The sequence below is a fragment of the Sparus aurata genome, chromosome 2, assembly GCF_900880675.1.
Source record: "Sparus aurata chromosome 2, fSpaAur1.1, whole genome shotgun sequence".
NCBI lineage: Eukaryota > Metazoa > Chordata > Actinopteri > Spariformes > Sparidae > Sparus > Sparus aurata.
The window spans coordinates 5,217,037-5,228,723 of NC_044188.1; the positions used below are offsets into that span (position 1 = coordinate 5,217,037).

Genomic DNA, 11,687 nt, shown 5'->3' on the forward strand with positions numbered 1-11,687 from the left:
TGCACACAGAAGAGTAACTTTGTGAGCCAATAGTCCTGATTTGTTTCATGTCCCAGTCTATAACTATACCTGTATATAATTTGCACTTGTATTTGCACTCTGCACTTGTATATATGTTTATATTTCTGGACGATTAATTAAGACAATACTTTTTCTTTGATATTATTATTTATTTCTGAAATACAGTAACTGATGTTGAAATAGTGACATTTAAAATAAGAGGTGGTCATTTGCTGTACATTAAATGAAGACACTGTAATTCGATTTGAGTTTTATCTGATGATTATTTCCATCTTCTTAAGTTCTAATCCCAAACAATCACAACAATGTAGTATAACAATTATCACAATCTAGGAAAAAAGCTCACAGTATGAAAGGTTTCTCAAAAGGAGCAGTGTAGAAAAGTGAACGAGTAAAAAAAGCATTTATGTTCCGAGTTCCAGATGTTGACAAGCAGGAGAGCAATTACGCTGAAGCGCTCAGATTTATTTGATTTATACCAACTGCACACCTTCACAAACATCACCTGAATATGACTTCAGTAAGCACATATTGGTGTGAGGTCCAGTTATGCCACTGGTGCCAGTTCTGTGCTCTGATTGCAATATTTATACCACAATGACAAGGTTTATTGATTATTTAACAAAGATATACTGGAGATACTTGTGCTGCAGTGGAAAGAAAAAAGAGGCTCCGGTAGTTTGTACACTGGATAAACCCAGGTGGAGAAAGCAACTTGAGCAAAACTCTTAACGCAGAGCTTCTAAATCTAAATCCCTTGATATAATAATTATTTAAATAAATAATAATAGAAAAAAATTGTAGGCGACAGGGACAGAAACAACACGTCTTAGCAGAAATATAAATATAGCACGGCTCACTCACTTTGGGGGTCGGGTGGGGCTGCACATGTGGGCAGTTTCCTGTTGGCCTGACAGACATGTTTCCATCACCTTTAACTCTTCACGTGTTTAAACTCAAACTTGATTTGATTTGAGAAGAAAAAGAAAAAAAAAAGGCACGCACGGGTTTGTGTTGTGTGAATGTGGAAGTACTCTGATGACAGCTGGCCCCTTCATACAAGTGAAACACACTCAGGGTGAGTATTGGCAGTAATGACAGCCAGCGACTTTATATTATTATATGTTTCCTGAGCCATATTACATATTATAGCCATATTTGACCCTGAGCATGGTTGTACACTCTTATTAAGAAAGTAGATGGATGTACCTGAGTCAGAGAAACACTGACACAACACCAAACAAAGCCTCAGACTCCACAGATGCAGTGGAGTGGATGAGTTTAGCCTTAAAATACTCTGAAGGTGTAGTTTTTTTGGGACACCCTGAAGGTAAACCCTTGATTTGAAATGAAATCAGCTGATCAGTCGGATGGGGGGCGGGTTCAAATACGAGTGGAAGCCATCTTGGACGGTTGGTTGACAAGACTCTCTCGTAGTCAGCTACACCTTTACAAACACCGCATACAGATCCGGTTATTTCAGGTATTCAAGGTAAATGCGTGTACGTCGACGCGATGTATCCTTCAGGCGGTTCTTAGCAAGACGTGAAACTGCTTCGTGGTGATTTTTACAAGCAACGTTAACCGTTATTTCGCCATCGTTCGCCAGTTGGTCAGAGCTGCCTAGCTGACCTAGCGCTGCAGATGCTCCCGACTGAGCTAGCGCAGGCTAATCATCGTTGGTTGTGGATGTCTAGGTTTGTGTGTAAGCTTGGGAAATATGTCAGTCGTTATTTCCACTGTCGTTGTAACGCAGCGACCGGATTCAACACTCTTTGAGTCAAGTATCGTGGCGTTGATTGGCGAAACGGCACAACATTAGCATGACGCTAGAGCTTCATGTGCTAGCTAGCCAGATGTCGGTGGCTAGCAGAAGGGTTAGCGGTTAGTTCCCTTCTAGTTGGTTTGATTTAACGGGGAGAAAATGCCACTGAGCAGTCAGGTATTTGAGTGTTTATCCGCTAGACATCACAGTCGGAGGTAACTTTAGAGTTCAGACACTGATGAGCTTGACTTTCCGTGCATCAAAGCCGTTTCCACAGTATTGGTGTCAAGGGTTAACATGAAATAACATTACCACCACCACTGCTGTGTCGGCTAACTTCTGACGCTAGGCCAGCTGTCTGCTGTCAGCTCGTTAAATATTGACTTAGTAGGTCTCACTACCACCCCAAATGCAAAACGTTACCCTTTGCCACACAGAAGCAGTTAATTGTAATGTTGTTTTTTCCTTCAGGGATGCTGTTTCTTAACATTGTGTCTCGTTTGTTTCAGGGTTGGAGAAGACTGTGGAAGGACGCAGCGGCTCAGTTGTGCTACACAAGATGGCTAGCTAATCAGTCGGCCAGTACCTGAACCTGCTAGCTAAACCCTCCTGGTGTATATTTTTTCCCAGATAGCGATGGTAGAATATATCTATGATCAGCCCTAATTTCCAGAAGAAATCGATGCTCATAAGCTAAAAAAAAAAAAAAAAAAAAAATTGATAAGAGGAATTTGTTTGGCACTTTATGTCCCAGAATCAACACTATTGTTGAGGAGCCTGCTGAGAGAAGATTTGAACAATTTATATTTAGATAATTAATATTATTATTATTAGATAAGTCTCAAGAGGGAAAGACAATCTGTAGGTTTGAAGTGGTCCCAGCAGAGGGGACTCACAAGAGACTATTAGAGGTTTCATTGCTATTGGAACAGAAAAGACAAGCTAAGTAAAGATGAGTACCGTCAGGACAGAGAACCCAGTGATTTTGGGCTTGTCAAACCAGAATGGACAGCTCAGGGGCTCAGTGAAGCCTGCTGGGACACCAGGTGGTGGAGGAGGAGGTGGAGGCCCTCAACAACAGCAACTTAACCAGATAAAAGGAGCAATCAATGGTAATTCCCAGCCTGCCCCAACAACTAACGCTGTCATCAAGTAAGTTGTTAGATTATTATTATTTTTTTTAGAAATCCAAAGAATTTGGACCTCTTCTAAATATTGCAAAATTATTGCTTTGTCATACTTGTTACTTACAAGAATGTTATCCTCCACAGGCCTGGAGATGACTGGAAGAAAAATTTAAAATTGCCCCCAAAAGACATGAGGATGAAAACTTCGGTTGGTACAAGATAGATCTCCTTTTATTGTGCAGGAAAAACCTGAAACTATGGATGTAGAAACTGTGGATAGGAGTTGCTCCAGTGACTGCTGTCATATTGCTGACCTTTACTTAATACTAGCAAATCCAGCTAAGCTATGGTTATGGACTGTTTTATATGAAGAGTAGGAATTCATTCTGTTTTCTGTTACCATAATGAAGGCGATGAATGATAAAAACATTTGTCTTTGTTTGTTTGATCAAAAAGGAAAATACCTTGCTCTATATGCATAGTTAACTATCAAGTGGTAACTGTATATTAACTGTTATGCCTAAGAAAGCATTCTGTGCTATGATCTTGGATGCTTAACTTGTGATGTAGTCCTTTATAACGTATATACATGGTCATAAGAATGCTCCTTCATTGTTGTTGATTAAATGGTTTTATTTGGAGTTATCATTGCTTCTACTAAAGCTATAAAATGGTGCATATTACAGAATTGGATTTCAGAAACACTATTTCTAATTGATGATGGTTGATAGCCAGTTGTCAATTATTTTAGAAAGGAAAAGGCACTTTGAACTGATTTTTCTGATATTGGCTAATTCTTTTAATCTACAGTTTAATTTGTTTTAATGACCAAATGGATGATTTATTTACATCTTCTGAACCAAATGCTAATTTGTCTATTTTATGGTCATTACAGGATGTGACTGCAACTAAAGGCAATGAGTTTGAAGATTATTGCCTAAAGAGGGAGCTGCTCATGGGAATCTTCGAGATGGGCTGGGAAAAGCCATCTCCAATTCAGGTACTTTCAGACACTACTCAGACTTGACTCCTTCTGCCAGCTATACAAGAAGGTTTCTTTGTGAATAAGGAAGTGCTTGTTTTGATAATTCTAGAGTTGGTTGTATTTTAAAAATATTGGCAGCCATTCCACTGCATTGACTTTGACAAAGTACCACATTTTCTTTGACACCTTTGGTAAATCAGAATGATATAAAGTACTACTTGTATTAAACGATCAGCATAATTGCAGTCTAATCCCTTTTGGACGGTCAGTAAACTGGCCACACTCTGACTGTTTATCATTAAATAACTGTAAAGTGTTATTAAAACATAAAATGCAGAGTTCATATGGTGGAATTGTAGTTTCCGCGTCTAGTTCAAGATTAATCTTAACGTTTTTGTTTAAGATGTGGTTTGGCTTGTGACTCACTCGGGTGATGCAGTAAGAAAATGAGCCTTTTCACCTGACTATTTTTAGCCTGGCATGGCAGTGTTTGTTGGCAAGTCGGTCTGAAGTACTGAAATATCTCGACAACTATTTGTTGATTGACCTTCAATTTTGTACAGACATTCATGGACCCCAGAGGATGAATTACAGCAACTTTGGTGATCCACTGACCATTCTTCCAGATGGTCCATGTTTTCATTTAGTCCATGAATTCTCTGTAATGAAACTGCACCAAATTATGCACAGACAGTCATGGTTGCTAGACTAAATGTTGTAATGACTTAGACCATCCTTGAGTTTACCTCTGGTACCACAGTAGGGTTTTGAGTTTGAGCGTTGTTGAAATATATCAACAACTATTTGATTGCCATGAAATGAATTGCATACATTTGTGGCCCCCAGAGGAAAAATTGTAATCACTGACAACAGACTTTGCCTCTAGTGCCATCATCAGATTAAAGTGTCTGAAAAGGATGTTTACGAGCTGCTGACGCAGGTCTAAAAGAAATAAAATTATATTTTGCTTTCCAGCCAGTCACTCTACATGTGACCAAGCAACTGAATTGTAAAAACATTTTGAGAGAGCTGGCCTAGCCTACCGAGTTCCCACAGTTAAGTGACTGACCCAGCCATAACATGTGGTATTGTGTATTAATCTGATGTTACTGCTGTTCTCAGGAGGAAAGCATTCCCATTGCACTGTCAGGAAGGGATATCTTGGCAAGAGCCAAGAACGGCACGGGAAAGAGTGGAGCCTACCTCATTCCCTTACTTGAACGTATTGACCTGAAGAAGGACTGCATACAAGGTAGGAACGCTTTCCTCACGCTTGTCTCTCACGCTTGTCTCTCACTTAATCTCCATCAGTGTCATTCATCAAGAGGATGGGAATAAAAACTCTGGATGTATCACTGCAAATCATTCACAGCCCATTTTTGTGCAAACCCAGCCAATGGTTCTTGTATTTGGAGCTAAAACAATTGGTATATCAATTGTTTAGGCAATAGACAAAATTAACAGGCAAATATTCTAAGAATCATTGTGTCACAAAAGGAGTAATTGAACATGATGAGATGTAAAATGACTTTCTGTTTGCACTGCATGTTTATACATAAAAGAAAGCACAACATTAATCAGGCTCTAACATTTTGTGTGACTCATCCACTGGTGTTTTGGAAAGCTTTGTTTATATTTCCAAGACAAAGCTGGCTCAAGTTTTATAAAATGTTTGTTTGTCCAGCTTTGGTCATAGTGCCCACCAGAGAACTGGCTCTCCAAGTAAGCCAAATATGTATCCAGGTCAGCAAACACATGGGTGGAGTGAAGGTCATGGCAACCACAGGTGGAACCAACCTACGTGATGACATCATGAGACTTGATGAAACAGGTAAACCTTACAGTTTTAAACTGTTCCTCTTTAATGTTGACATGAAAATATCCCTGAATCAAAGTGTAGTTATGCTAGAAAAGGATAATTAGTTTCTCATACCCTCAGTTGCCGCGAGGTGAGAGAAAGAAGGGGACCGATGATGACGACTGTCAGTTTGGCTCATTTTGTTTTCTCTGCAGTCCAGAAAGTTCTCGGAGCCCTCTCATTATCTGAGTTACATAATGCTCTCTTTGGTGGGATATTGGCACTCTGCTCTTTCAAAAGGCAATCTGTTTATAACTTTATGGCAATATCACATGAACACAGCGCTATATGTTGTTAAGGTTGTAATTATTAACTACACTGTTTCTATGGCGTATCAGGAAATGTGTCCTGATGAGTTTTTTTTTTTTTTTTTTTTTTTTTTATACCTCTGGTGGTTGTACTGCTAAAGTTATTGGCAGGCAAGTGGTGTTGATGATTGAAACATGGCAGCCAGTCGAAACACATGTTCTGTGGCTAAGTGCTGCTGCCAAATAATTTCTCCTGAAGTGCTGGATACAACTCTCTATACTGCAGCCATGGGTTGCTGTTTCCAATTATGATAGCAATGATTCAAGTAATAACACTGCAACCCTTTACTGCAAATTCTGTGTGGTGTAGATTCATATATATATTTTTTCAACCAAGGGTTTGATTTGTTTGACAGTTCATGTGGTCATTGCCACGCCTGGGAGAATTTTAGACCTCATCAAAAAAGGAGTGGCCAAAGTCAATCAAGTGCAGATGATCGTTCTGGATGAAGTAGGTTAAATAGATTATTTTCATTCTGTTGGACCCACATTGTTGGGTTTAACGAATTTAATTTGATTGAGGCAGCTCTTAATGTGTCTCTCCCCCTCCTCCCTCTGCTCGACAGGCTGACAAACTCCTGTCTCAGGACTTTGTGGTGATGATGGAGGAGATACTGGGCTTTCTGGCCAAACAGAGGCAGATCCTGCTTTATTCTGCTACCTTCCCTCTTAGCGTGCAGAAGTTTATGGTAAATGTTTCTCATTTGTTTTAAGTACTTGTTTAATCATTTATTAGCTAAAAAAACACAACCTGATTATAACCGCTCATGTTTCCATCTGCTTTTGTAGAGTGCGCACTTGCAGAAACCCTATGAGATCAACCTGATGGAGGAGCTAACGCTGAAGGGTGTGACTCAGTATTACGCTTATGTAACTGAAAGGCAAAAGGTCCATTGCCTTAACACCTTGTTCTCCAGGGTAAGTATTGCCTTTCTACACTTAATGATACTGTTTTTAAATAACTTCTGTTGTGTCATGAAAACAGCTGTGTAAAAGGCCGATTTGACATCATCAAATGCTTTTACACTGGACAAAAATGTCACAATTTAAATATTGGTTTCACCAGTGTTCATTGCTGTCTGTGTTCTTTTTTTTTTCCCAGCTCCAGATAAACCAGTCTATAATCTTCTGCAACTCCTCTCAGAGAGTGGAGCTCCTTGCCAAGAAGATCTCCCAGCTTGGTTATTCATGTTTCTACATTCATGCCAAGATGAGACAGGTCAGCTACAAAGAACTGCCTCCAGAAATACCATCTTTAAGACCAAAATACACTGGTTGCGATAGATGCATGCCAGAAAAGCAGCTACTATTACTATCATTGTGCATTAAGTAGTGCATTGTGAAGAAAGGAATGTGTCTGTACTTGATCTGCTGCTATAGTTCACACCAGTGCTCTATTTCTGGAGTGTTGCTACCACTGCCAGTTTTTTTTTTTTTTTCTCGATGAGAAACTGTCCTTGTTGTCCGGTCACAGAGATGCCTTGTTTGTCAACACGTTTTACAGGTTACCTTGAATAGTGTAACATTTACATTACAGCCTAGTTTTGAAGCTCGGCATATACTTATAGTATCGGTATGAACAGAACAAAAGAACCTTATACACATTACATGGTGTTTTTCCACTCTGAAAAAACTTAAATGTCTTCCTTGGAATCCACTGCGTATCAGGGTGAACTGACATTTTGCTGTATATAGTCTTATGTGAAGTAGATGTCTGCCTGTGAGTGAATGTGACACCTCAACGCTTTCGTCGCTTTCTGCTCTCCAGGAGCATCGTAACCGTGTGTTCCACGACTTCAGAAACGGCCCTCTGCAGGAATCTTGTTCTGCACTGGTAAGTGGTGGAGACAGGTGTGCACATTTGCTGCATTGTAGAATTGTGAAATACTCTAAAAGCTGTTTTGTTGCAACCCGAAGCTATTGTGAGGCTGATGACACATCGGCTACAGACTTTCTCTGCCCCAGTCTGAGCCATATTTTCCATGTGGAGGTTTTCAATGCTCACTGCTGAGATTTTAAAGCCTCACCACAGAGCTAATAGTGTAAATGATTTTAAATATCAACCCTCTTTGCTTCTGACTTTTCAAGGCATGTCCAATCAAATTATAGTTGACCTAGATCCTTGGACACAAAGTGTAAGAGTTGCCTGAGGTGTCTTATTTTTGTAGCTCCTTTTTTCCATTAATTTGAGTTCTTGTTCAAAAGCTACATGTTGTAATCTCGGCTTTGAGCTGAGCTCATGGTGTCCAACACAGCAGTGTGTACAGCTCACCCTGTGTGAGTGTGTCCCTCAAGTGGCCAGTCATTGTCTCTACTCTACACAATGCATCTACAAATACAGAACCTGATTTCTGTAAATCAAAAGGCTGCTCCTTACTTGGACAAATTTGCCTACATGAACAAAACTACACAGAGGTGAAAGACAAAGGGCTATCAAAGGGGTTGTAGGAGGACGTGTACATAGGATGGCATGTTTATTCAGGCTTCAGGCTTCAGGCCACGTAGAGAGATTTATTCAAGATCTGGTTGCCACATAGCCATAAACCGGAATTACACCACAGCTCATGGAACAATATAGCACTAGTCAGCCCGAGCACGGTGATTAAAGCCAAATGAGGTGAGACACGGACCACAGTGAGCTCATGTTGCCCGTAGGATAACACAAACAGGTTGTTTAGAGTGTAGTGTTGACAATGGAATTTGGTAAACGGAATTCTTGCTACAATGACATGTTGGTGAGAATTTAAAGACAGTGAGACTCGTAAATTTGTGACACGTATGCACACAACTTTAGACTTGCTCTGCAGGTGTGTCCACGTTTACTGCTTTTATGATGGAGGCAAACAGAACTGCTGTTTACATTGCTGAGATTCAGTTTGGAGCACTGGGATGTGATTAAAGCACTGCTAGTTCTTATTTTTCAGAAACTTAACATTCATCTTGGTGTTGGTCTGTGTTTTTAAATTCTTACTTTCTTTCCTCTAGACCTCTTTACAAGAGGAATTGACATTCAAGCTGTGAATGTTGTGATCAATTTCGACTTTCCCAAGCTGGGAGAAACATACCTTCATCGCATTGGTAGATCTGGTAAGAGCCTGTATTGATTGTTGCTTTTCAGCTGTGCAGCCTCTTTTTTTGCAAAGATTTGTTATAGACCAAAAAACAGTCATGACAAAACAATCATTTTCAACCATGTTCTTATAATCCAGGCCGTTTTGGACACTTGGGGCTCGCCATCAACCTCATCACTTACGATGACCGCTTCAACCTGAAAGGGATCGAGGAGGCAGCTTGGAACGGAGATCAAGCCCATCCCTGGCATCATTGACAGAGCCTATATGTGGCAGAGTACCACAGTGAGAGTGGTGAAGAAGTCAAAGCCATGAGCCAGTAAGTACACAGCGATCCAAGTACTTTTTCAAGGGAAATCAAGGATGATTTCTTTACTTTGTTATTTTTCAGTTTCCACACACAGATCAGGATATCAATTATATACAATTTAGCTCTTTCATAGACTATTTGTAGGCTACAAGTGATCTATAAAGGGACACATGATTTAGTTATTTAATTATGCAGGAATTGCTAATAAAAATTAGCCTAACGTAAAAGGCACTTTAGTTATTTACTTGAAAGCATTCTGGTCTAATTGAGTTCCACTCTTCTCTCTCCACAGATCAGTCCATCCTCCCTTCCCCTTTGTACCTTTTTTCATCCCCCCTGTCATGGAGTTCTTGTTTCTTTTTCTTTTCTTTATTTTTTTAATGTACAGTTTCTGTCTTCCTGTTTTTGGATGCCACCATAAGGAATGTGTATTTTGATGGACGCGTTTTGGAAGAACTCATTGCCCTTTCATTGGGCTCTGTGCTGCACCACCACACCCTGAAGACATAAGCACCTGGAGGAAAGCATGGGACCAAGTTGAGAAGATATCAATGCACATCGTGACGATTCATATCCACCAGTGACACGACGCCAGCACAGACAGGACCGCTACATGACACCCTCCATTCTTCACCTTTTTATTTTAGAAGTTTTAACCAATTTGTATCAAGTGCCTTAACAAGCAGTTCAACTCGTTCTAAAGTAATAACCCGCCATTATCCACCATCTTGATCACTTCATACCACACACACTCTCACGTTCACCTAATTGAAAATTTGTCTCACTAATTTAATGTCCGACCACGTAGGTGAATTCATAACTGTTTTTGGTTTGGTCATCCATTTGCAAGGAATGGAGATCATTAAGAGGGGAGGCTGGTCTGAATGATCCTGTTGCTGGCTGAGCTGCACTTCTGTCTGGCTGACAAATGAGGACAAACTTGGACATCCATGGACAGAGATGCTGGATTTTTTCCAAGAGACAGCCAGACTGTCCAGTTGCTTGTGAAAGAAGCGTGTGCTTCTAAAAGACCCAGACCCTTTCCTCTGTCTTCAGCATCAAAACACTAAAAATGAATAAGCAGCCTGTCAACACCATGAGTCATGAGGATTCCTGTATCGGTGGAGTTTAATTGTAGGGAACGCTTTTTTTTCTTTTCTTTTCCTTTTATGTCCTGTGTTTCACTTTCCTATGGATGGCCATACTTGATTCTGCGAGACGTGCAGCCAACATGTGGGCCGCACCTTACACCTTGTGTATATACCTTCATTTTAAGATTGTTTTAAACAAGTTCAAAAGGCTGGCTGACAAACTGAAAAGCTTTCCCCCCCCCTTCTCTTGTTAGCACTGGAGATTGTTTCCTTAATTGCCAGTTTGTTTGATCTGCAATATTGGCCTGTGAATTTATTTATAATTTTAGAAATTGCAGAATTTATTAGAACCTGAAACATTTGAATGACTTTGTGCATGGGATGTTTTTGGAGGCAGAGTTCGTCACTGATAATATTTTAGCCCCTCCAAATTTGATGGCGAGTGCAATTCTTCAAAGCTGCACTTAAAAATGATATTGTTTAAATTGTTGCCCGTGTTCTCGTGCTACCAGTGTTAACAAGTGTTCAGTCTAGACAGATGGCTTTGTTAAGCTTGTGCATTGGAGTCATGAATTCTTTGTTGTCACCAGCCTTAACTTGTGAAATTGACTCTTGAGACGCACTCAAAGATCTCCAGTTACAGTGAGTGTTGTTGTCGGAAGAGAAAATAATATTCTATCATGTAGTAGTACTACTCGCTGCAGTGCAGCTGAATTGGCAGAGGATTTGTTTTTGCTGGGGGAGGTTAGCTGTTACGTTGATCCACGTGCTCTTTAAGCACAGCTACATTAGTTCACAAATGTTGAGGAGAAAGCTGTGGATTTATTTTCCCCCCCTTTTTTTTTTGAAGAATGTCGGCCGAATGCATCAAAACTAACCATCTGACCTAAAATGTAGCAGGAATTCATTCTCTGTGCATTGCAAGTTGGCTGGCTTCACTAAGAGCAGCTGATAAAAGATGCTTCACTTAAAACAACCTGAGCAGGTTGGGCTGCACTTAACACACAGAGATGGGTTCATGCAATAACACTGACTGCACTGCTTTTTGTACACTCATGACGCCCAAATGAAAAAGAAGTGTATGTGGTGCAGAATATTCATTTAAAAAAAATTGGCTTGGAGGGGGAATGGCCATGAAGGATTACAAAATA

General features: G+C 40.1%; 1 pseudogene; it reads left to right on the forward strand.

Moving 5' to 3' along the window:
* Window positions 1-1,386: 1,386 nt before the first annotated feature.
* On the forward strand, window positions 1,387-11,130 carry LOC115576299 (probable ATP-dependent RNA helicase ddx6; annotated as a pseudogene).
* Window positions 11,131-11,687: the final 557 nt, after the last annotated feature.